A 27,030-nucleotide genomic window follows, 5' to 3' on the forward strand; every position below is an offset into this window, starting at 1 on the left:
AGGGCGCCTTAAAGTCAGTATTGCAGAGTGTCCTTTTAAAAGTACGGTAGGCATATCTGGGTTAATGATAGTTTTTACACTATTTTTTAGTTTTTACACTATTTTTATCACTATAAACTATTATATCAACAAGTAAAAATATGAGTGTAAGTAAATTTCTCCTGTTTGTGTGTGTTTTGTTTACTACTTCAGTGCAGTAAACAACACTTACAAATCTTCTGAGCTATATTATTTTCCATCACCTTCGGTCGCGAATGTAAAACTGAAGGTATGAATATTTTTTCATAGTATATTACGTTAAAATATAGTACATAATATAGACTAAGCAAATTTTAGTCGAATTTTGCCAAGAAAGATATTGCGTCCAGCGATTAATTGATCCATATTCAATCTCACCTAAATGGCAAAATATCTTTTCATCTCAAAACGTATTAATAAAAATTCAAAACAATGTATTTCACTATGCCTTTCTTGGACAAATGCATGCACTGGCGTCTCTGACATGTAAAAAGTGGGGAGGACATCGAAGAAAGTGATTAAAATGGTGCTATCTAGCCCAACCTATTTATTATCTTCGATTCCATTTGTTACCTTTCTGCTTACCTTCACGGATCCCCTAAGGTATATCAAGAACTCTGATATTTCTATAATCGTTTCACAGCCTGAATAATATATTCCAAATAATAATAATAATAATAATAATAATAATAATAATAATAATAATAATAATAATAATAATAATAATAATAATAATAATAATAATTATTATTATTATTATTATTATTATTATTATTATTATTATTATTATTATTATTATTATTATTATTATTATTATTATTATTATTATTATTATTATTATTTATTTGTTATTCTGTCGTAGTAAATAAATTAAATTAGAATGAAATATTGAATATTTTGTACTTCAAAATATTGGGGGGAACGCGACCTCCTCGTCCTCCCGCCAGAGACGCCTATGAATGCATGAATAAAAGCGTGCCAATGACGGAATATTAAATATCGCCTATTACGTTAAGACGTTTCCTATATTCAGGGGCCGCGGTGGCTCAGTGGTAGAGCGTTCACCTCTGGTGCTTGGAGTCCCGGGTTCGATCTCAGTGAACTTTGTGGTGGACAAACACCGTGTGCGTGGGTTTTCTCGGGGTTCTCCCGTTTTCTTCCACTTTCTTCATTCGACCATTTCATTCATCACTCATCATCACCGTCTCCTTTAGCCTAACCGGCATATTCGTGGGACGTAAAACTCAAAGAATTCATTTCATTTCATTTACGTTTCCTATACGGTATTCGTGATACACAAAGGGGTGGACGGCCGAATTGTGCCTAGAGGCGACACCATAGGTAACTCCGCCACTGCTTTCAGTTTACTGGTGAAAAGGAAATATATATATGCAGGCGCGGAACCAAGGGGAGGGCTATAGCCCCCCTTGACGCTCAGATATACATTGGATAAAATGGGCTTCAATCCTGCTTTACACTGGATAAAGCGACAAACTATGGTTTAGCCCCTCCTTTGATCACAGGAGCGTCATTTCAGATTTTACTTGGAGGGCAAGACCCCTTGATTTAAGTAAAATTTCTCGTTTTTCACTGATTTACCATTATTCTTTTGATAAAATCTATATAAATCCCAAACTCGGGGGAGGGGGGCAAATGCCTCCCTGCCCCCCTAAATGACGCCCCTGCTTGATCATATTGATCATATCCTGGATCCGCCACTGTATATATGTGTATGTCATGTTTTGTCATCCTCGTGTAGATAAGTACTCAATAACCCTGTCCTGCTTCCTTTAGAATATGCATTTTAAAAATCCTGAACAGCCTAGGGATCTTTCTTATAGTTATCTAAAAGTATAACAATCCAATGGTGTACATTTGTACAAAGGACAAAGAAATATTCAGCTTTATAGTCTACATTGAGAGAACCATAATATTACAAAACGCTGGTACACAGTAAACAAGAATCACATTCTAGAAGTTTCAATTTCGTCCGACAGATGTCCGGTTGAAATACGTTTGCGGGCACCTAACGGTGGTATTTTACTATCTTTGTATATTAATTACTACTTGCTGCCACTTAACTTCTACTATCTTTCCAAAAAAGCAGAATCCGAAAATTCGCTTTCGTTTGAGAGTTAACGTGTGAGGTAACGGACTGATGTAGGTCGCCGTTATACGTTAGGGTGTTAACGGGTTGCCACCATTAACGAATTCGACCGAGATAATCCCTTTACCTCTCCGTTACCGAAAAAAAAATCGAAACATTTGCTTTAGTTCAGGTTTATCACGAGGAGTAACGGGCGTTGAGATGTAGCAATATGACAATAGTAGTATGGGCCTGACTTGATCGAAGTTTGGACTTTGACCCTAACATTTGTGACGTCATAGGTCAAAGGTCAATTACCTTGGCTCGGGATCAATGACCTAGGGGTACTTAGGACCACCCCCTTAAAATTTGGAAATTGCCAAATCTAAAAATTGGGTATGGTGGCCTAGGACCAGGGTATGTACCTCTATTAGTATTAGGGGTCCACCTCGTTCCCTTTCATGGGTAAAAATTGCCAAAAAGTTAAATTTTGGGGTTTTTTGACCTAATCTATCCCCTTTGATGAGGTGTTATTACCTTATATAGTTATATGAGTGTATAGAAGGGCCAATTCCCTTTCATAAGATTTTGATATATTGGTACACCCCTTTAAATTTTTTGAAGGGGTACCTTGGCCCACCCCTTAAATTTTGGAAATTGCCCAATTTAAACATTTGGTATTATAGTACTGGACCCTAATATGTATTATGATAAATTTGGGTGGTCCACCTCGTTCCCTTTCATGGGTAAAAAATTGCCAAAATATAAACGTAAGCAATATGTTGTACCACGTGTTTGGTTTTGACCTAAGTTATACCCCTTTGATGAGGTCCTATTACCTTATATGTTTATATGTTCATGTATAGGGATTAATTTCCTAGAATATGACATGGCTACATTGATGCACCCCTTTAAAAATTTAGGAGGTGTTGACATGGCGACATTGATGCACCCCTTTAAAAATTTAGGAGGTGTACCTTGGCTTACCCCCTCAATTTTAGAAATTGTTCAATATAAACATTTGGTATCATAGTACAGGACCTCAATATGTACCACTATAATTTTGGACGGTTTACCTCTTTCATGGGTAAAGAACTACCAAAAATTAAATTTCGGAGGTTATTGACCCCTTTGATGACGTTTATTATCTTATGTGATTGTGTGGGCATGTACATGGGTCTATTTTATTTCTTGAGATATAGGTACATCGATGCACCCCTTTCCATTTTTGGTAGAGGTACATTGGCCCACCCTTACATTTTGAAAATTGTCCAATTTAAACTTTGATATAATAATATAGGACTTTAATATGTATTGCTACTTATAAACTTCGGTAATCCATCTTGTTTTCTTTTAGGGTTAGAAAATTGATAAAAATTAGTAGGACCCTGTGTTCGGTTATTGACCCCATTTGATAAAGTCTTAAGTACCTTATATTATTATATGGACGTGTACAGAGGTCTATTTTCTTTCTTAAGATATAGTTACATTGAAAATTTCAGAGGGGTACATTGACTCACCCCTTAAAATTTGGAAAATGAGAAATTTGGTATACTAGTATAGTGCCTTAATAAATACCATTATAAATCTCGTTCCCTTTCATGGATAAAATATTATCAAAAATGTAAATGAATCCTTTGATAAGGATGGATGTGTACAGGAGTCATTTCCTTTATATTTTTATATTCCCTATCAAATTTTGTTGGGGTACATAGAACCATTCCTTAAATTTGGGAATTATCAAATAACAAAATTCGGTAAACGTTTTCTAGGACCCTTTGAAAAATGTTGGTGTCCCTCTTATGGCCAAATATTCAAATTCGAAGATAATTAATCTATTTTATCTTCTTTGATACGGCTTTATCATTGAATGAGTCAAGATTTATTTCCTTTTTCATAAGACACAGGTGTATTTGTGTACCAATCTTAAATTTTGGGAGGGGTACATTTCTTATTGTTAAATCAATAATTGGTAATTGTTCTTAGAATTGACTAGTATCTCATTCTTTGGGTAAATCATTGTCAAATCTTAGTATGATCACGTGGTCAGTTATTGACCTATGATGGGTTTAGGAGTCCAGGACATTGGTACATTGAAACTTTGTAGGATAATTTGAGAATTGTCAAAATGGAATTACGTCATTAATTTTGATTATTCCTGCCTACGGACCAAATTTAAACTTAAGCAATACGATGTACCACGTGATTGACCTTGATGAGGTAGTGTACAGGGATTCATTTCCTTTGTTGTCGTACTTCTTAAGTTTGAGTACACACTTCTAGAAAACAGTTGGTTCTACTAAGGTAATCAATTGACGTACATTATTGCCCTTATTGAACATATAATGATATGATTAATTCTAAGACTTAGGTATATCGAGAGAAGTATTCTTTAAATTCGGGAATTGTGATAAACAGAATTTTAACATAAGACGCGAAATTTGAAACAATACTTTAAACTTTAGTCACAGCTCATAGTCTAAGATCATTAGTGGTGGTTGATTTGCCCTTGAGCTTTAGAAATCTGATAGCTAACCTTATTGAATCTTATGACTCATAGTCTAAAGACAATACATGCTACAATACTTTGAAATTTAATCACAAGTTGATGTAATTTGACACTGGCAAAGTTATTGTTGATGCAATTTGATTGGATGATCGCTATTTTTCGTGCAATCTGATTGGTTGATCACTATCTTTCACTATCACTATCGAACAAAAATTTTGAAACGAAAAAACTTCAAACAAAATTTAAAACAAATAATTTTACGCTTCACGGTTACCCGTCAAACTTTATCCGGTTTTTAACTATTCGATTAACAAATGAACGGTTTTGACCATATTTATCAGTGAGTGCAAAATGTTGAACGAAAATGTTCAAACCAAGATTTTTAAACAGTAATCGATAAATGTTAAACAAAACTTAAAACTAAATGCAGCAAAGAATTGAAAATCATCAACCGATCAGATTTCACGAAAGATAGTGATCAACCAATCAGATTGTATGAAAGATAGTGATCAGCCAATCAAATTGCATCAACAATAACTTTGCCAGTGTCACCTTGTGATTAAATTTCAAAGTGTTGTAGCATGTATTGCCTTTAGACTATGAGTCATAAGATTCAATAAGGTTAGCTATCAGATTTCTGAAAACTCAAGGTTAATTCAACCACCACCAATGATCTTAGACTATGAGCTGTGACTAAAGTTTAAAGTATTGTTTCAAATTTCGCGTCTTATGTTAAAATTCTGTTTATCACAATTCCCGAATTTAAAGAATACTTCTCTCGATATACCTAAGTCTTAGAATTAATCATATCATTATATATTCAATAAGGGCAATAATGTACGTCAATTGATTACCTTAGTAGAACCAACTGTTTTCTAGGAGTGTGTACTCAAACTTAAGGAGTACCACCACAAAGGAAATGTACACTACCTCATCAAGGTCAATCACGTGGTACATCGTATTGCTTAAGTTTGTATTTGGTCCATAGGCAGGAATAATCAAAACCAATGACGTAATTCCATTTTGACAATTCTCAAATTATCCTACAAAGTTTCAATGTACCAATGTCCTGGACTTCTAATCCCATCATAGGTCAATAACTGACAACATGATCATACTAATATTTGACAATGATTTACCCAATGAATAAGATACCATCCAATTTTAAGAAGAATTACCAATTATTGATATGACAATAAGAAATGTACCCTGTTGCGAATAACCACAACATACATAATTCAGGGCAACATGCAAACGTCTACCTCGGTAGACCAGCCCTAGCTCCTTTCTTCAAAACTTTTTTTTTCAAAGGAGGAACCACTGGACAAATCCACCGAAATACAAGTTTACTTTTGCACTACGTGTAATGGAGCAATCGATACTTTCCATTAAAAATACTACTTCAATTTTCCTTTAACCATATATAGAAAATACTTTTTTTTTTCATAAAAATATTTAACAAATCCTTTCCCTTTTATTTTATGAAATCCTCCTTCAAAGTTCCGAAATAGGGAGGGGTTATGTTCAAAATTCTAAATCTGATTTACTTTTAGCTTTAATTTAAATTCTTCGTTTCTTGTCATTAATTTTTTGAAATCAAAAGGAAGCTTACCTTGAGAAAGATACTGAATAGTGTCAGTGACTGACTCCTCTATAAATTTAGAATAAAACAAAACACCAAAAGAGGATTGACATAGAGGAACCTTTCACTAACTCACCCACCTCTTCTGTGAATCAAACATTTCCAGTTAAAGCTTATGAGGCTTTCAAAGATGGTAACAACTTACTCGTAAATATTTAAATCAAATACCTGTTACTTCAATTTACATATTATGTTCACCTTCATTTGCAATATTTCAAGTCTTCCAAAGCTATAATGTTTAACACAACAAAAATGCAACTGTTAAATTATTAATGTATAATACTATTTCACGTTCCCATTTTCTTTTTTAAACACAGCTAATTTTCTCCTACATTACACTCACCAGTCTTCCAGTCAACAGGAAGGGCCTCTCGTCATCCACAGAGAGGAAGCCATGGCTGTGACGTCAGCTACTCACTCGCGCAGCCAGTCTCGGCAGTGAGCTACTACGTAGTCGCGTGACAAGGCAGGGTTGCCACCTACTTTTACGGAAACATTCAAAGGGTGTTTCATTTACAAATAGATTTCAATACAATGATAATAATTAATCGTAACAACCCCTCCCAAAATTTGAGATTGGTACACAAATACACCTGTGTCTTATGAAAAAACTAATAAATCCTGTACTCATTCAATAATAAAGCCGTATCAAGATAGGTAAAATAGGTCAATGACCTTTAAAATTTGAATATTTGTCCATAAAAGCGACATCAACTTGTTATTTGATAATTCCCAAATTTAAAAGGGAACATAAACATATAAAGGTAATAAACCTATGTACATACCCATATAACGTGCTAAATCCTTATCAAAGGGGGCCAAATTTGATTTTTGGTAGTTCTTTACCCATGAAAGCGAAAGAGGTGGACCATCCAAATGTATAATGGTACACATTGAAGTCCTGTACTATGATACCAAATGCTTATATTAAACACTTTCTAAAATTGAGTGGATGAGCCAAGATACCCAAATTTTTAAAGGCTGCATCAATGTACCCACGTCTTATGATAGAAAATGAACCTATATACATGATCATATAACCATATAAGATAATAAGACTTCATCAAAGGGGATAAATTGGGCCAAAACCAAACACGTGGTACAACATATTGCTTATGTTTATATTTTTGCAATTTTTACCAATAAAAGGGAACAAGGTGGACCGCCCAAATTTATCATCATACATGTTGAGGTCATGTACTATGATACCGAATGCTTAAATTGGAAAATTTCAAAAATTTAAGTGGTTGGTCATGGCACCCCTCCCAAAAATTTAAAGGGGAGTATCAATGTACCTATGTTTTATGATAGGGAATGGACCCCTATACATGATCATATAACCATATAAGGTAATAGGACCTCATCCAAGAGGGTAAATTGGGCCAAAACGAAACACGTGGTACAACGTATTGCTTACGTTTATATTTTGGCAATTTTGTACCTCTAAAGGGAACGAGGTGGACCACTCAAATTTATAGCGATCTATATTAGAGTTCTATACTATAATACAAAATGTTTAAATGGGCAATTTCCAAAATTAAAGGGGGTAGGGCCAAGGTAACCCTCCCAAAAATTTAAAGGGGTGCACCAATGTACGTATGTTTTATGATAGGGAGTGGACCCCTATACATGATCATATAATCATATAAGGTAATAGGACCTCATTCAAGAGGGTAAATTGGGCCAAAACCAAACACGTGGTACAACATATTGCTTACGTTTATATTTTGGCAATTTTGTACCCCTAAAAGGGAACGAGGTGGACCACCCAAATTTATCATAATACATATAAGGGTCCAGTACTATAATACCAAATGTTTAAATTGGGCAATTTCCAAAATTTAAGGGGTGGGCCAAGGTACCCCTTCAAAAAATTTAAATGGGTGCACCAATATATCCATATCTTATGAAAGGGAATGGACCCCTGTATACGCTCATATAATTATATAAGGTAATAACACCTCATCAATAGGTCAAAAATTCCCGAAATTTAACTTTTTGGCAATTTTTACCCATGAAAGGGAACGAAGTAGACCCCTAATACTAATAGAGGTACATACCCTGGTCCTAGGCTACTATACCCAATTTTTAGATTTGGCAATTTCCAAATTTTAAGGCGGGTGGTCCTAAGTACCCCTAGGTCATTGATCCCGGGCCAAGGTCATTGACCTTTGACCTATGACGTCACAAATGTCGGAGTCAAAGTCCAAACTTCGATCAAGTCAGGCCCATACTACTACAATATTATAACCTTTGATTGCGTGATTCTAATAATTGGTGAACTCTACCATGATAATCTCACATTTATTTATATATAACTATCTCTTGTAGTAGGCAATGCTTCCATAACTTCCTAATGAGATTTTTAACATCCACACAAAGGAATTAATTAAATCCTTGTGTACTTACGAAATCTCACATCGTTCTCGCACATACAGTATTTTTTCCTAAAGTACGTATGAAGTGAGAATTTCATAGAGGAAAAAAAATCTCTTCCGCAAGTGAAGTTAAACAACATTTTTAAAGCGCGATCTCTAAGCAACAATCACAGCAGCATGTATTTTACCTGTGTCAATCACTTCCTGATAGATGAGAGGTCGTTGCCCAGCTGTGAACCCATGTTCCGTTGACAGATCGTTGACTTGATTGAAAATGGCTTCCAGATCTTCAGGCCACATATGGTTCGCTTAATCAATTCTACAAAAAATTAAATCACTTTCATTATATATGTGATAAATTTCAGATAAAAGAAAAGCTTCCAGTTCATTTATCAAAGCATATATTAAAGAATTCAATAGCATGTGATTAAATATCCAAGAGATAATTGCCTTCATATTACAGTACGTAGACCTAGAAAGAAATTATACGTCTTTCTGTAAGATCATTTCAGTGTATGTATCTAAGTTTTTTTATTATTATTTTTTTAATTATACAAACTATGAGATACACAAATATTGACCTTTTATATAATAACTACATATATCCGTCAGTCTGTTCGACAAAACATACTAGATCAAAATTGAAAAAAAAAATATCCACAAACTTTTCTTTAGTCAACTGTGTCCCAAGAAAATATTCTTTGAAATTAAATTATATGAAATCTTTCAGCTTTTAGCCATGATTTTGGAAAAAATCTTTGAGTTTTATGTCCCACGCTTATGCCGGTTAGGCTAAAGGAGACGGTGATGATGAGTGATGAATGAAATGGTGGAATGAATAAAGTGGGAGGAAACAGGAGAACCTCGAGAAAACCCACGCACACGGTATTTGTCCACCACAAAGTTCACTTGGCGGGGGCTGGGATCGAACCCCTGACCCCAAGCACCAGAGGTGAACGCTCTACCACTGAGACACCGCGGTCCCGCCATGATTTTGGACCCCTAAGCTAAGAGAGACCAAGACCGCGGTGGCTCAGTGGTAGAGCTTTTGCTTCTGGTGTTTGAGGTCCTTGGTTCGATCTCAGCTCGTTCCAAGTTAGATTTGTAGTGGATAAACACCATGTGCGTGGCATTTCTCGTAGTTCTCCTGTTTCCTCCCACTTTATTCATTCCACCATTTCATGTATTTCTCATCATCACCGTCTCCTTTAGACTAGCCGGCGTAATAGTGGGACGAAAGCCAGGGAATAATGATCGAACAATTGCTGGAATGATAATGTAGGAGGAAATGAAGGTACTCTGAGAAAACTGACGTACATGATGTTGTCCATCACAAACTTACTTGCCCAGAGATCGAACCAGGGACCCCAAACACCAGAGGCAAATGCTGTACCACTGAACCAATGTGCCCACAAGAAAAAAAATTACGTCTTCTCCCTTAACCCTCTATTCAAACTAGAAGTGGTAGAAATAAACCATTTCCGGTCTGAACGTTGATTACCAATAGAACTAAAACGGTAGTAGATAGCAAGAAGTGGTTTTCTGGAATAAAATGACGTTCCCAAGTATAGGTTTCCTGTTCATTATTGGAATCACGCCAGTCGGACTTATAATATTTTAAGTTTCGTGTTCGTCATTATTGGAATCACCCCAGAGGGACTTACATTTCAAGTTTCCTATTCGTTATTATTGGAATCACACTAGTGGAACTTATAACATTTTAAGTTTCATTTTCATATAATTAGAATCACGCCAGTGGAACTTAAAATATTCTAACGAGGAAACGGTCTTAAGAGTAAACAACCGATTTGGCTGGGGTCGGGATATGTGTTACGGAAGACCAAAGTAGGCCAAAGTACGAGACACGTATTTTGGCGTTTAGGCCCATACGCAGAAATTTCCGAAATACGGAGCCCCAATGTGGTACTGCATGCCATAACTAGGAAGCGAATTACTTTACTTGTACACAGCCGATTTGGCTGGGATCCGGATATGTGTTACGGAAGACCAAAGTAGGAGACACGTATTTTGGCGTTTGGGCCCATACGCAGAAATTTCCGAAATACGGAACCCCAAAGTGACCCTACATGTTATAACTAGAAAGCGAATGACGTTACTTGTACACAAACGATTTGACTGGGGTCCGGATATGTGTTACGGAAGACCAAAGTAGAAGACTAGTATCCGGACCCCAGCCAAATCGGTTGTTTACACTTAAGACAGTTTCCTCGTAAGTTCCACTGTGATAAACATTGATAAAGTTTGCTACACTGTTAATAATGGCATATTTGAGGGAAATTTTTAAAATGATTGTTGTTTTCTTTGTCTTTTATAGCATTACAGCGATAGTTTTTAGTATATATAATTATAAGTTCCCGCAATTACAGGATTTAAGCAGTGTTGCAAATTTAAGCAATGGTTTCCATATCTCCGGAACGGTTTGTGATACCGAAGTGCTGTAAACGGCAAAATGATTTCTGTTCGAATTGCTAACCATGTTTTCAAAATAAAACCTTTCGAAAAAAAAAAACATTAAGTGTTCAAGCCTTTGTAATTTCGTTCTATTCATTTGAAACAAGTAATACCATGACCATGATATCTAACACAAAGATACTTTTTGATGTGTATTATCCTGTCCAGCTCTGTTGTGCTGCATATGTGATAAAGGCTTCCAAACTTTAAATGTCTGTGATACAATAACATCCTTAGTTTGCACTACTGAATAGTAAATGTGATATTTTATGCTTTTGTTTGAAATGTTAGTTTGAAATATGTAATATAATCTGACGTAGTGCATTTTGAAAAATAATAACTTTATATTGGATTGGTAACATTGTTTGTTGGGTGTTTTCTATTTAATACGTAGAAATATTTCCCCTTCCTTATACTTCCTTCGTGCAAATTTTTTTTTTCTCTGCCTGTTTTGGTTTCTCCGTTATCACGATTGGATATTATAAATGATGCTCCCTCTAGTGTAGATACTGAATAAATATTGTTCTTTTTTATTTTGTACACTTCTTACATGTATTGCTTTTTATTAGCCAATTTTGAGCTAGTTTTAGGTTAAACTGATTGAGATACATTCAGGGACGGATCCAGGGGTGCAATCGGGGTGATTGCCCCCTCCAAAAGAGGAAACTTTTTTATTTTATATATAAATAAAATATATAGTTTATTTTTTGACGCTCTTAAAAGTAGCTCTAAGTAGCAGTATTACAACCCACCGCCCCCCCCAGAAGTCCGTCCTGGATCCGCCCCTGCAGGTTTGGTTAAATATTGAGAATAAAAATTCCGGGTGTTCTTAATTTTAAAAAATAAGGGAATAGTAATATTTGCCTAAATCCAGCAACGCCATAATTGATAAGCTTATTCATGTATTCGACTATTTGTTGTCGGACATGGTCATTTCCTTGATTCAAATCGTGAAGGCCCTCAAGCTTACACACTCTAACCTGTTTGAAATAATTAAGCACATACAGTCAATAAAACTTAACTTTATTTCCCTATTATTCGGCATAGAATCAGACAGCATGTAGTTTACTAATTGAGGACATTACAACTAGATAACAAGTAATAGATAGCTGGCTCATACTTTTCATAGTATACGAGGTGCGTTCATTAAATATCGAACCTTGAGTTGGCAAAAATACATTTATTGATTTGGAAATCCGAAACACTAATCATTTTCAAAGTAGTCTCCTTGGTAACGGAGACTTCTCCCAGCGATCCCGCCATTGTTAGAAGTACTTGTAGAACACAGTTTTAGGAATGGTGACCATGTCGTCGCATTTCGCATGAAATCTCTTGACTCAAATTGGGTTCCATTTACTGGCACTTTCAGCTTGGAAAATAACCAAAAGTCACACGGATCCATGTCGGGTAATTAAGGAGCCTGACGACAAAGGAATGTTAGGTTTGAAAGCTTGAATCAAGTTTCGTGGACACTCTCCTCATGCCCAAATTTATCGTTCAAAATTGAATGTACCGATCTGATTGAATGTTTCCGCTTGGGTATCGCCAAATTTTGCCAAACTTCATGCAATATCACTGGTGAAGTTTTTCTGTCATTTTACAAAAAAGTGAAATCCGACGATCGCGCACTGCACGTTGGAAGATTGTCAGTGACTGACACTTTCTACAGACGGAAAAAATTCACGACTGCGCATAAATGTTCCCTCTACATCTACACTGATCAAAGTCTCTCGTCCTTTATTTGTTTACTCGGGAATATTTTTTGAATACACCTCGTGTATATTATTCAAATTGAAATGCATCCTTTAAGGAGGAGTTATACAGAAGGAATTATACTACTAGGTTTTAGTCAAGATTTGATTTTATGATAGGATTGAGACTTGACGTAACCAGGAACAAATTGTTTTCTTGAATCTAATTTTACAGTAATAGCCAATCAGCGATTATCAAAATTATCCAAAATATCACTCAAACTACCAATTGAATGCGAATTTGTTAAAACCAAACATGGAAAGAGATGTATTAAGTTGTCCTACACTTATTAGGTATTGTCACCGTGAAAATGCCCGAGCCAGCATTCTTGCACAGAAAGAAGCATGTTTCATAAATTCTTTTATAGTATAAAACTAAAAAGAAACGACATTTTGTATTTTGTTGATTTGTTACTAAATCTTGAAAGTTACACTTGATTTTATTTTGTTTTGTTATTTTGATAACTTTAAAGTTCCTCAGTGCTTTGTAACTAAAACTAATTTTGATTTTCTTTTACGAGAGGAATTCGGAAGAAAAACGTCTGTTTGCGCACATGCTAGAAATAGCCGGGAAGCCACATAGTTCACCCAAACGAAACCGAAAACTATTGACTGGACAACATCAGTCATTTTCGATTACCTTTACATGTATCTCTCTCTACGCCTCACAGCGATGGGGAGAAAAGTTGGACTTAAACGGCATACAGAGTATAACTATGCAATCTCAGCAACCTCGAAAACTGATTGATTGATTGATTGATTGATTGATATGGGCATTACCGGCATCTATAACCTTAATCCCGTGGGATGTCCCTCGGTGAGCACACTATTCGGGTTAGAGATGAAGAAAGGAAGCGGCTTGGGATCTATATGTTAGGTGCTATCCCGGTATTTGTTTGGTGTGGATGAACCTAGAAAAAAATTCAGGATGGCTAGCCTGAGAAAGCTGATACACCTTTTCGACCGAGTGTTCTCTACTATGGATTGATGGTTTTTGATTATATTAACATCTCATCACTTCCCACTCTTAAGGGTAATAACTTAAAGTAGGTACTAATTATGTGTCAAAATTCATTTTAAACAAGTCCGTGTTTTCCTCGTGATACGATCACAAACAACAGATAGTTTTGATTTTTGACGTTTCAATTTTTATCCCTACTCATCCCCACGCCGATAAGGCCTGACCTTAGACTCAAACGTGATCGAAAGCTTCACTATTCATCCAATCGACACTTAAAACTAATGGGGTTGGACACTAATATCGGTGGGATTAGATTATCTTTAGTAGATGCAAGTAGATGAATAATTCCAGTTTACTATTTATGATTATATAGAATTATATAAATATAATAAAGTGAACTAAATTCATCCACGATTACAAGTAAGGGAACAGAAGGAACAGTATTTGCGAAAATGTCAGCAAACTTCAAACTGCACATATTTGTTATTACTAGTAGTGTGGTTTCTCTAGTTTGCAATGGAGCAGAATTTAATTTTTGAGCATTCGGACATGTGATTTTCTCATGGTACTGTGTGCTCCTTGTGAGCACTGATTTTGTCTTTCTAGGAGTACAAAATCCGTGGTTTATAGTCCTCATCTAAAGAACACGTTTAATTTTTTTTATGTTTTTATGTTACGTGTTTGAATTTTTGAAATTGTTCCTTTGTTTTATGTCTCACATATCTAAAAATTAGTTGTTTTAGAAAAAATTGACAATTGACGTCTTTACAACTTTCCTAAACTTTGACAATGTATAAGATTTGGATTTTTTAAAAATATATTTTGTGTCTAAATGTTGATTGTCCTGCTCTCATATGTTACTAAAAAGATAGTAATAGAATTGGTAAAAATAGAGTAGCTAGAGTCTCTTGTAATACTCAAAATATATTCAAAACACTTTATATGTATATATTTAATTGCACCTTAAATTTTTAGCTCCTGCATTACTAAGTAAAATATTTACCTGATAACAGTGGCGTAGGGAAGGGGGGGGGCGGAGGGGCCGGGCCCCCCCAAAGTGGTCCGACAATGTACTTTGGTACTTTAATGTTTGTAATTTTTTATATATTTTTGTTTATATATTTTTTTGTTTGTAATTTTTCTATATGTGCCTATAACAGCACTTGCCCCCCCCCCCCAAACACACATCCTGGCTACGCTACTGCCTGATAAGGATCATGATAAGTTTCTATTCCTGCGCTAGCCGTTGGGCAATCCGACCGACTGTGAAAATTCTCAGGTCCATAAGGAACTGCTGGATATTGCCTATTTTGTGGATCTGCAGCGCTTCCTCCAGTACCTATATTAACTGGATGGTCAGCGGTCATATGGTTGAGGACCAAGTCTGCATATATTCTAGAAGGTTTGAACATTAGATTAAAATTAAAATAGTATGTATAAAATTTGTGATTAAGTGAATTAACAACTTTGGTATGTTTAAGGGGGATATCCGTATTTGGGGTTGAAATTTTCGATTTTTGCAAAGTAGCATTTTCAAAATTTACAGTCTCTGCAGTTTTATTGAAGGAAGTTTCATGTTCATACATCATGAGATTCCCTTCCAGAAATGCAAATTATTGTGTGTTTCTGATGTATTTTGAGGCTTAAATATATCTATTTTCAGTTGCAATGTTCATTCCAGATTGTTAGATCATCCCACTCTTCTGTAATGGTGTAGTAAATATATTTTTTAGGAATGCGCACGAGACGAGTCGAGACAGAATTTTCCTGACAAAATTCGAGTCGAGACACAGCTCTTCCAATAGAAAAATATATATTTTTCAAGTCGAAACATCACTTTTAGAGCACATTTTCGAGACGAGACAGTCTCAAATCTGGTCTCGTTCGCATTCCTAATATTTTTGCTTTGTCGTTCCGAAAATAATAGACAGATCATTTTGTTTACTATTGTTTACCATTCTGCGTTCACAGTTCATTGTTTTCCTTATTAGTAGGGCAACCCAAAAACATAAAAAGCATAACAGCCTTTTACACAGATGGTAGGTGCCTTAAACATGATTGCGGTTGTCTAAAAGCCCAGGAGAAACTAATTTTAAAAGCATAATAAAGCATAATTTTAGAAACTAAAGCATAAAGCATAATTTAGAATATATAGCACAATTCTTGGAAAATTCTGTTTAACTGCAAGCTTAGCGTATTGTATTTATATTTTGTACAACCAATATTTATGATGCAAAATCTTTGAGAACATAACAATGCAACAATGAAAAGCTTGTTTTTACTTTTGTAATCTTTTCGATGTAATCCTTTGATGTGGAGAAAAGAACAAAAAAGGAAAAGAACAAGAAAACTTCCCGACAACAATGAATAGTACAGAAGAACTCCACACTATATTGTTATGTGTAGCTCTTAAAGTTGAGCACTTTCAGTACTGCATAATGTGAGTTGCTCTACTTATTAGTCTGTGTTAGTAAACTTAGTGCCAAAGGTATATTATAGGAACGCAATCAGGGAAGACTTGGCAACCTGCAGGAGATGAAGACAACAGGCAACTTACTTTCATGAGTATTCAACTGACGAGAAACCAACGCATATGCTTTGTCCCAAAAGAGAAAATGTTGTTGTGGGTATAAAAGATCTCAAGCAACTGAAGAACATTATGAACATAAGCATTCATTGCGTGCTGCAGTGATGGATGCTATCACACCTATCTACAGAGCTATGCGGATGCCGCCCTTTTGGGAAAATGTTTGTATGGGAAAACACAGAACCCCAATGAAAGTTTCAATGCACTGGTATGGCAACAATGCTCAAAAACTACATTTGCGGGCTCAAAAATCGTACCAATTGTAATGTATGATGCTGTTTTATGTTTTAATAGTGGTCGTGAAGCAAGAACTGGTGTTCTGGAAAAGATGGGGATTTCAAGCAGTGAATACACCTCCAAACTACTGCTAGACATGGACAGAAAGCGTATAACGGGTGGGGTGCTGACTGCCACGGGTGCTGACTGCCACAGCCAATTATTGGTGCTGATTGCCACGACTGGCGCTGATTGCCAATATCAAGGTGCTGACTGCCACGATGGCGTGCTGACTGACACGAGCCTGAGAGAAAGTTGCTAGACGTAACATTACCGGACGCCAAGAAGCATGAAAGAAACTAGATGATCCTTAGGATCGTGTTGTTCAGACCAACACCTAACAAAGGTAAACAGGTCTCTGTATGTACACTCATGTCCAAAATTATTGTCACATGATTATAAATACGTTGTTCTAGTAATATAATTTTATAACGAATTCGCCCGGTATTTCTTATAATATTAGTATGTGCATAATCGGCAAAGACAAGTATGTGGTAAATTTCATGTCAAAAGAGCAGTAAATAAGAACAATAAAACGAAAATAAAATTTTCTTGTCCATTTAGTTACATTTTATCTTACTCTTTATGATTTTCGTATTTATAATTCTTTTCCTATGAAATTTATCACAAATATAAATTTCCTGATTATACACATAATATAAGTATTAAAAGTACTCTGCAAAATTATCAAATTATATTCTTACAAGAAGACAGTTATAGATATGCGACAATAATTTTGGACATGAGTGTACTTTCAGTTTTGTCAGGGCTGTGCGTACAAAATTGGTACGATTTATGTATTCTCACTTGAACTCCCTATGTCAGCATGAACTGTGTACAGCTGTGCAAATTGTTTCGAGCAGCTCTTGAAAGTTCCATCAAAAAAGCACTGCTGGCTGTACCTCACAAGGAAAGTTCAGGAGAAAGCACTCGCCTACAGAGAAAATAAGTATGCCATTTGAAGTCCCAATTCATGCTGATTATAACAAGCTAATAAAATTCCTGTACGGTTGAGAACGGTTCGAGATATTCAACTTGGAAGTTTATATGAGAAAATGAGGATATAGGCATTTAAACGCGTTAAGTACAACATAATTAGTAACGAATATTGACATACGAATTGAAAGCTATCGGAAGGAACAGAAAAAAAGTGTTTCGCAATAACTAACGGGTTTGTTAGATACAATTAGTCATTACATTGTTTACAATAATCATAGGTTAGAGATGAAAATTGATCACTGTTGTTCTTCTGTTTTATGAAGAAATGACGCAGGCAAAAGACTCCCTTGCACCTTGAACATTTTATATGTGCAATTGTGTTGCATCCGTCAAGAGAACAGTTCGCAGAACCAAAGCAAAAAGCAAATTCGACAAGTAATTCAAAAGTTATAGGCCTATAATTTGTTCGTAACCTGCCTTGCAGAACGCAAACTGAAACAATCCAATGTATCGCGGTGATCGGAAGTGATTCGTATGGACACTTACTTCAGTTGATTGTTTCGTTGGTACATTATAACGTCCAGATGAAGAAGATTCATACTATGTACAAATCTCCTACTATAATCTTTGATTGATCGGAATCAAAACACATCAAATGGTTGCACAAATCGTGTGCAATTCTTTGGTATCTTCTCAACCATTAGGTCTTTACCATCCGTCATGCAACTTGTAATGGACAATTTGTCTGTGAATGGACCCCAGTGATCAAGCAATAGCAAGTTCAAACAATCAGGCTTCGCCATGGGTGAGAATACTTAACGCATTGAAACGTGCATCCAGTCATTTTCTCATATAAATTTTCAAGCTGAATATCTCAAACAGTTCTCAACGTATAGGAGTTTTATTACCTGTTGTAATCAGCATGAATTGGTCCTTCAAATGACATGCTTATTTCTCTGCAGGCGATTGCTTCACCCAAACTTCCCTTGTCAGCTGGCTTCAGACCATCATATCCATTAAATAATACAATAAAACAATTAATATAAACAATGAAATGTGCAAATTGTATATACATATAACAGAAAAGACAATCCCTTTATAAACATCCAAGTTTATGTCGTTCCACTTAGTGATCAACTTTGTAACTTATAGGATGCCACATAGATTTGCTGTGATGATTACTAAATTAATCCCTACTAAATTAATTAATAATCATAAATTTAGTATGAGGGATTAATTCCTCTCTTTCCAAATACAGTTTCTCCCAGGCTCGTGGCAGTCAGCACGCCGTCGTGGCAGTCAGCACCTTCATATTTGCAATCAGCGACAGTCGTGGCAGTCAGCACCAATAATTGGCTGTGGCAGTCAGCACCCGTGGCAATCAGCACCTATCCGTATAACGGAACCTGAGTTGGCAATCTTGAAACTAACCAAGGAATCAAGATTGAGGAAAAGAAGGTGTAGGAAAGGTGAAGAATACACGGGCAAAGACGAAGAATATTGTGATAGTCCTTATTGATAAAAATCCATTGTAAATTTTAAACTTTTAATTTCTCAAATTTCCATTTTTTGGATATTATAATGTACAAATTTTTCACAAACTATTAAAGCTAAAGTAGCCAAATTTTGCACAAATCTTATTTATACACCTCTATTTACTGAACTAGGATTATAGCATAGTTCGTTTATTTATTTCAACTACTGTTTGGTGAATATAAAAAATCGCATTAATAAAATTCTTCGAATTTTTTTTTAAAAAAACAATTGTTAGTTTTGTATGTAACCTAGAAAAATAATTATAGTTCGGTAGCATTACCAGCTAGTGGAGAGTGCATGGTATAAAAATTAAACAAATCCCTCCAGTAGTTTCTAAGAAAAAGATACAAACATTTTTAGGGTTGTGCTAAAAGTTTGAGCCCATATTCGTAAAAGGCAAGATTCAGGGGAAAAATAAGTCAAAAACGCAGAAGTACTATACACATCTACCGATCAAAAATTAAACTTCTGCTAGCAGTAGCAAGGTGTTGGTTGGCAATTTTTTTCGTAAGCAACCAAAAAACGGACATTCCCCACTTAATGATATTTAAACTATTGCAAATGAAATAATCAGAACTTTACTATATTTTAAACTTTCTACTGTTATTATCTGTCTATTATCATAATTGATATGTTCTACAGAAGGAATGAGGAATCTTTTTTTTTTGTTTGTTTGTTTGTTTGTTTCCAAGGACACATTGACAATGCTCATTTCCAAAGAAAGCCACTTATAACAGTTTCGAATAGACTTTTTGTGGTTATTTTAGTTATTAGTTACATCAGAAAAGTTATAATGTATTTACTTTTTCAGATTTATATTTCTCATATAATTCATATTCATTATGCAAGTTAACGTTAAAACAACAAACCCAGAAGGCTGCACTTTATGACTCTAAAAGCCACAAGTTCCCTATTCCTATTTCATGCATTTGTATTATTTTTTTTCATCCTACAGTTAAAAACAATTTTCTCCAATCCTTTGAAGGTGGTTTCATTTCAGAAGAAAATGAGAGAATAAAATTCAATTGACTGATACAGTTTTGAACATTCGTCAATTTCAATGTGACTAGTGTGTACAGTGAGATCCAAACCACAATTTTGATTTATCAACTAACTTAAAAAGTTCGTACTGAATTCTCTATGTCTCTGTGTGTGTTTGTGTGTGTGTGTGGGGGGGGGGTATGTGTGTTATTTGCGAATTTTTCAATTTTGAGCCCTCCATTCGATAGGGCATCAAAAACTATTTCAAAGAAGTGATGGAATTTTTCGCGTCACTCTTACCGTTCCCTATATATTGGCCAAAAAAAAGTTCGGATTTCGGGAGATTTAAGGAGCAATATCTCAGGAACCGTAAGTCATAGGGATTTGAACCCTCCATTCGATAGAGCATCAAAAACTATTTCAAAGAAGTGATGGAATTTTTCGCGTCTCTCTTACCGTTCCCTATATATTGGCCAAAAAAAAAGTTCGGATTTCGGGAGATTTAAGGAGCCATATCTCAGGAACCGTAAGTCATAGGGATTTGAACCCTCCATTCGATAGAGCATCAAAAACTATTTCAAAGAAGTGATGGAATTTTTCGCGTCACTCTTACCGTTCCCTATATATTGGCCAAAAAAAAAAAGTTCGGATTTCGGGAGATTTAAGGAGCCATATCTCAGGAACCGTAAGTCATAGGGATTTGAACCCTCCATTCGATAGAGCATCAAAAACTATCTCAAAGAAGTGATGGAATTTTTCGCGTCACTCTTACCGTTCCCTATATATTGGCCAAAAAAAAAGTTCGGATTTCGGGAGATTTAAGGAGCCATATCTCAGGAACCGTAAGTCATAGGGATTTGAACCCTCCATTCGATAGAGCATCAAAAACTATCTCAAAGAAGTGATGGAATTTTTCGCGTCACTCTTACCGTTCCCTATATATTGGCCAAAAAAAAAGTTCGGATTTCGGGAGATTTAAGGAGCCATATCTCAGGAACCGTAAGTCATAGGGATTTGAACCCTCCATTCGATAGAGCATCAAAAACTATTTCAAAGAAGTGATGGAATTTTTCGCGTCACTCTTACCGTTCCCTATATATTGGCCAAAAAAAGTTCGGATTTTGGGAGATTTAAGGAGCCATATCTCAGGAACCGTAAGTCATAGGGATTTGAACCCTCCATTCGATAGAGCATCAAAAACTATCTCAAAGAAGTGATGGAATTTTTCGCGTCACTCTTACCGTTCCCTATATATTGGCCAAAAAAAAAGTTCGGATTTCGGGAGATTTAAGGAGCCATATCTCAGGAACCGTAAGTCATAGGGATTTGAACCCTCCATTCGATAGAGCATCAAAAACTATTTCAAAGAAGTGATGGAATTTTTCGCGTCACTCTTACCGTTCCCTATATATTGGCCAAAAAAAGTTCGGATTTTGGGAGATTTAAGGAGCCATATCTCAGGAACCGTAAGTCATAGGGATTTGAACCCTCCATTCGATAGAGCATCAAAATCTATCTGAGAAAGTGATGGAATTTTTCGCGTCACTCTTACCGTTCCCTATATATTGGCCAAAAAAAAGTTCGGATTTTGGGAGATTTAAGGAGCCATATCTCAGGAACCGTAAGTCATAGGGATTTGAACCCTCCATTCGATAGAGCATCAAAAACTATTTCAAAGAAGTGATGGAATTTTTCGCGTCTCTCTTACCGTTCCCTATATATTGGCCAAAAAAAAAGTTTTGATTTCGGGAGATTTAAGGAGCCATATCTCAGGAACCGTAAGTCATAGGGATTTGAACCCTCCATTCGATAGAGCATCAAAAACTATTTCAAAGAAGTGATGGAATTTTTCGCGTCTCTCTTACCGTTCCCTATATATTGGCCAAAAAAAAAGTTTTGATTTCGGGAGATTTAAGGAGCCATATCTCAGGAACCGTAAGTCATAGGGATTTGAACCCTCCATTCGATAGAGCATCAAAATCTATCTGAGAAAGTGATGGAATTTTTCGCGTCTCTCTTACCGTTCCCTATATATTGGCCAAAAAAAAAGTTTTGATTTTGGGAGATTTAAGGAGCCATATCTCAGGAACCGTAAGTCATAGGGATTTGAACCCTCCATTCGATAGAGCATCAAAATCTATCTGAGAAAGTGATGGAATTTTTCGCGTCACTCTTACCGTTCCCTATATATTGGCCAAAAAAAAAGTTCGGATTTCGGGAGATTTAAGGAGCCATATCTCAGGAACCGTAAGTCATAGGGATTTGAACCCTCCATTCGATAGAGCATCAAAATCTATCTGAGAAAGTGATGGAATTTTTCGCGTCTCTCTTACCGTTCCCTATATATTGGCCAAAAAAAAAGTTTTGATTTTGGGAGATTTAAGGAGCCATATCTCAGGAACCGTAAGTCATAGGGATTTGAACCCTCCATTCGATAGAGCATCAAAAACTATCTCAAAGAAGTGATGGAATTTTCCGCGTCTCTCTTACCGTTCCCTATATATTGGCCAAAAAAAAAGTTTTGATTTCGGGAGATTTAAGGAGCCATATCTCAGGAACCGTAAGTCATAGGGATTTGAACCCTCCATTCGATAGAGCATCAAAAACTATTTCAAAGAAGTGATGGAATTTTTCGCGTCACTCTTACCGTTCCCTATATATTGGCCAAAAAAAAGTTCGGATTTCGGGAGATTTAAGGAGCCATATCTCAGGAACCGTAAGTCATAGGGATTTGAACCCTCCATTCGATAGAGCATCAAAAACTATTTCAAAGAAGTGATGGAATTTTTCGCGTCTCTCTTACCGTTCCCTATATATTGGCCAAAAAAAAAGTTCGGATTTCGGGAGATTTAAGGAGCCATATCTCAGGAACCGTAAGTCATAGGGATTTGAACCCTCCATTCGATAGAGCATCAAAAACTATTTCAAAGAAGTGATGGAATTTTTCGCGTCTCTCTTACCGTTCCCTATATATTGGCCAAAAAAAAAGTTCGGATTTCGGGAGATTTAAGGAGCCATATCTCAGGAACCGTAAGTCATAGGGATTTGAACCCTCCATTCGATAGAGCATCAAAAACTATTTCAAAGAAGTGATGGAATTTTTCGCGTCTCTCTTACCGTTCCCTATATATTGGCCAAAAAAAAAGTTCGGATTTCGGGAGATTTAAGGAGCCATATCTCAGGAACCGTAAGTCATAGGGATTTGAACCCTCCATTCGATAGAGCATCAAAAACTATTTCAAAGAAGTGATGGAATTTTTCGCGTCTCTCTTACCGTTCCCTATATATTGGCCAAAAAAAAAGTTCGGATTTCGGGAGATTTAAGGAGCCATATCTCAGGAACCGTAAGTCATAGGGATTTGAACCCTCCATTCGATAGAGCATCAAAAACTATTTCAAAGAAGTGATGGAATTTTTCGCGTCTCTCTTACCGTTCCCTATATATTGGCCAAAAAAAAAGTTCGGATTTCGGGAGATTTAAGGAGCCATATCTCAGGAACCGTAAGTCATAGGGATTTGAACCCTCCATTCGATAGAGCATCAAAAACTATTTCAAAGAAGTGATGGAATTTTTCGCGTCTCTCTTACCGTTCCCTATATATTGGCCAAAAAAAAAGTTCGGATTTCGGGAGATTTAAGGAGCCATATCTCAGGAACCGTAAGTCATAGGGATTTGAACCCTCCATTCGATAGAGCATCAAAAACTATTTCAAAGAAGTGATGGAATTTTTCGCGTCTCTCTTACCGTTCCCTATATATTGGCCAAAAAAAAAGTTCGGATTTCGGGAGATTTAAGGAGCCATATCTCAGGAACCGTAAGTCATAGGGATTTGAACCCTCCATTCGATAGAGCATCAAAAACTATCTCAAAGAAGTGATGGAATTTTTCGCGTCTCTCTTACCGTTCCCTATATATTGGCCAAAAAAAAGGTTTTGATTTCGGGAGATTTAAGGAGCCATATCTCAGGAACCGTAAGTCATAGGGATTTGAACCCTCCATTCGATAGAGCATCAAAAACTATCTCAAAGAAGTGATGGAATTTTTCGCGTCTCTCTTACCGTTCCCTATATATTGGCCAAAAAAAAGGTTTTGATTTCGGGAGATTTAAGGAGCCATATCTCAGGAACCGTAAGTCATAGGGATTTGAACCCTCCATTCGATAGAGCATCAAAAACTATTTCAAAGAAGTGATGGAATTTTTCGCGTCTCTCTTACCGTTCCCTATATATTGGCCAAAAAAAAAGTTCGGATTTTGGGAGATTTAAGGAGCCATATCTCAGGAACCGTAAGTCATAGGGATTTGAACCCTCCATTCGATAGAGCATCAAAAACTATTTCAAAGAAGTGATGGAATTTTTCGCGTCTCTCTTACCGTTCCCTATATATTGGCCAAAAAAAAGGTTTTGATTTCGGGAGATTTAAGGAGCCATATCTCAGGAACCGTAAGTCATAGGGATTTGAACCCTCCATTCGATAGAGCATCAAAATCTATCTGAGAAAGTGATGGAATTTTTCGCGTCTCTCTTACCGTTCCCTATATATTGGCCAAAAAAAAGTTCGGATTTTGGGAGATTTAAGGAGCCATATCTCAGGAACCGTAAGTCATAGGGATTTGAACCCTCCATTCGATAGAGCATCAAAAACTATTTCAAAGAAGTGATGGAATTTTTCGCGTCTCTCTTACCGTTCCCTATATATTGGCCAAAAAAAAGGTTTTGATTTCGGGAGATTTAAGGAGCCATATCTCAGGAACCGTAAGTCATAGGGATTTGAACCCTCCATTCGATAGAGCATCAAAATCTATCTGAGAAAGTGATGGAATTTTTCGCGTCTCTCTTACAGTTCCCTATATATTGGCCAAAAAAATGTTCGGATTTTGGGAGATTTAAGGAGCCATATCTCAGGAACCGTAAGTCATAGGGATTTGAACCCTCCATTCGATAGAGCATCAAAAACTATTTCAAAGAAGTGATGGAATTTTTCGCGTCTCTCTTACCGTTCCCTATATATTGGCCAAAAAAAAGGTTTTGATTTCGGGAGATTTAAGGAGCCATATCTCAGGAACCGTAAGTCATAGGGATTTGAACCCTCCATTCGATAGAGCATCAAAATCTATCTGAGAAAGTGATGGAATTTTTCGCGTCTCTCTTACCGTTCCCTATATATTGGCCAAAAAAAAAGTTTTGATTTTGGGAGATTTAAGGAGCCATATCTCAGGAACCGTAAGTCATAGGGATTTGAACCCTCCATTCGATAGAGCATCAAAAACTATTTCAAAGAAGTGATGGAATTTTTCGCGTCTCTCTTACCGTTCCCTATATATTGGCCAAAAAAAAAGTTCGGATTTCGGGAGATTTAAGGAGCCATATCTCAGGAACCGTAAGTCATAGGGATTTGAACCCTCCATTCGATAGAGCATCAAAAACTATTTCAAAGAAGTGATGGAATTTTTCGCGTCTCTCTTACCGTTCCCTATATATTGGCCAAAAAAAAAGTTCGGATTTCGGGAGATTTAAGGAGCCATATCTCAGGAACCGTAAGTCATAGGGATTTGAACCCTCCATTCGATAGAGCATCAAAAACTATCTCAAAGAAGTGATGGAATTTTTCGCGTCTCTCTTACCGTTCCCTATATATTGGCCAAAAAAAAGGTTTTGATTTCGGGAGATTTAAGGAGCCATATCTCAGGAACCGTAAGTCATAGGGATTTGAACCCTCCATTCGATAGAGCATCAAAAACTATCTCAAAGAAGTGATGGAATTTTTCGCGTCTCTCTTACCGTTCCCTATATATTGGCCAAAAAAAAGGTTTTGATTTCGGGAGATTTAAGGAGCCATATCTCAGGAACCGTAAGTCATAGGGATTTGAACCCTCCATTCGATAGAGCATCAAAATCTATCTGAGAAAGTGATGGAATTTTTCGCGTCTCTCTTACCGTTCCCTATATATTGGCCAAAAAAAAGTTCGGATTTTGGGAGATTTAAGGAGCCATATCTCAGGAACCGTAAGTCATAGGGATTTGAACCCTCCATTCGATAGAGCATCAAAATCTATCTGAGAAAGTGATGGAATTTTTCGCGTCACTCTTACCGTTCCCTATATATTGGCCAAAAAAAAGTTCGGATTTCGGGAGATTTAAGGAGCCATATCTCAGGAACCGTAAGTCATAGGGATTTGAACCCTCCATTCGATAGAGCATCAAAATCTATCTGAGAAAGTGATGGAATTTTTCGCGTCACTCTTACCGTTCCCTATATATTGGCCAAAAAAAAAGTTCGGATTTCGGGAGATTTAAGGAGCCATATCTCAGGAACCGTAAGTCATAGGGATTTGAACCCTCCATTCGATAGAGCATCAAAAACTATTTCAAAGAAGTGATGGAATTTTTCGCGTCACTCTTACCGTTCCCTATATATTGGCCAAAAAAAAGTTCGGATTTTGGGAGATTTAAGGAGCCATATCTCAGGAACCGTAAGTCATAGGGATTTGAACCCTCCATTCGATAGAGCATCAAAATCTATCTGAGAAAGTGATGGAATTTTTCGCGTCACTCTTACCGTTCCCTATATATTGGCCAAAAAAAAAGTTCGGATTTCGGGAGATTTAAGGAGCCATATCTCAGGAACCGTAAGTCATAGGGATTTGAACCCTCCATTCGATAGAGCATCAAAAACTATCTCAAAGAAGTGATGGAATTTTTCGCGTCACTCTTACCGTTCCCTATATATTGGCCAAAAAAAAGAAAGTTCGGATTTCGGGAGATTTAAGGAGCCATATCTCAGGAACCGTAAGTCATAGGGATTTGAACCCTCCATTCGATAGAGCATCAAAAACTATCTCAAAGAAGTGATGGAATTTTTCGCGTCACTCTTACCGTTCCCTATATATTGGC

General features: G+C 36.3%; 1 pseudogene; it reads right to left on the reverse strand.

The window, feature by feature from the left end:
* The window catches only part of LOC145676599 (alpha-amylase-related protein-like), a 116,161-nt pseudogene that overhangs the window by 61,222 nt on the left and 27,909 nt on the right, over nucleotides 1-27,030 (reverse strand).

The sequence above is a fragment of the Thermobia domestica genome, unplaced genomic scaffold, assembly GCF_964235325.1.
Source record: "Thermobia domestica unplaced genomic scaffold, izTheDome1.hap1.1 HAP1_SCAFFOLD_238, whole genome shotgun sequence".
Classification (NCBI taxonomy): domain Eukaryota; kingdom Metazoa; phylum Arthropoda; class Insecta; order Zygentoma; family Lepismatidae; genus Thermobia; species Thermobia domestica.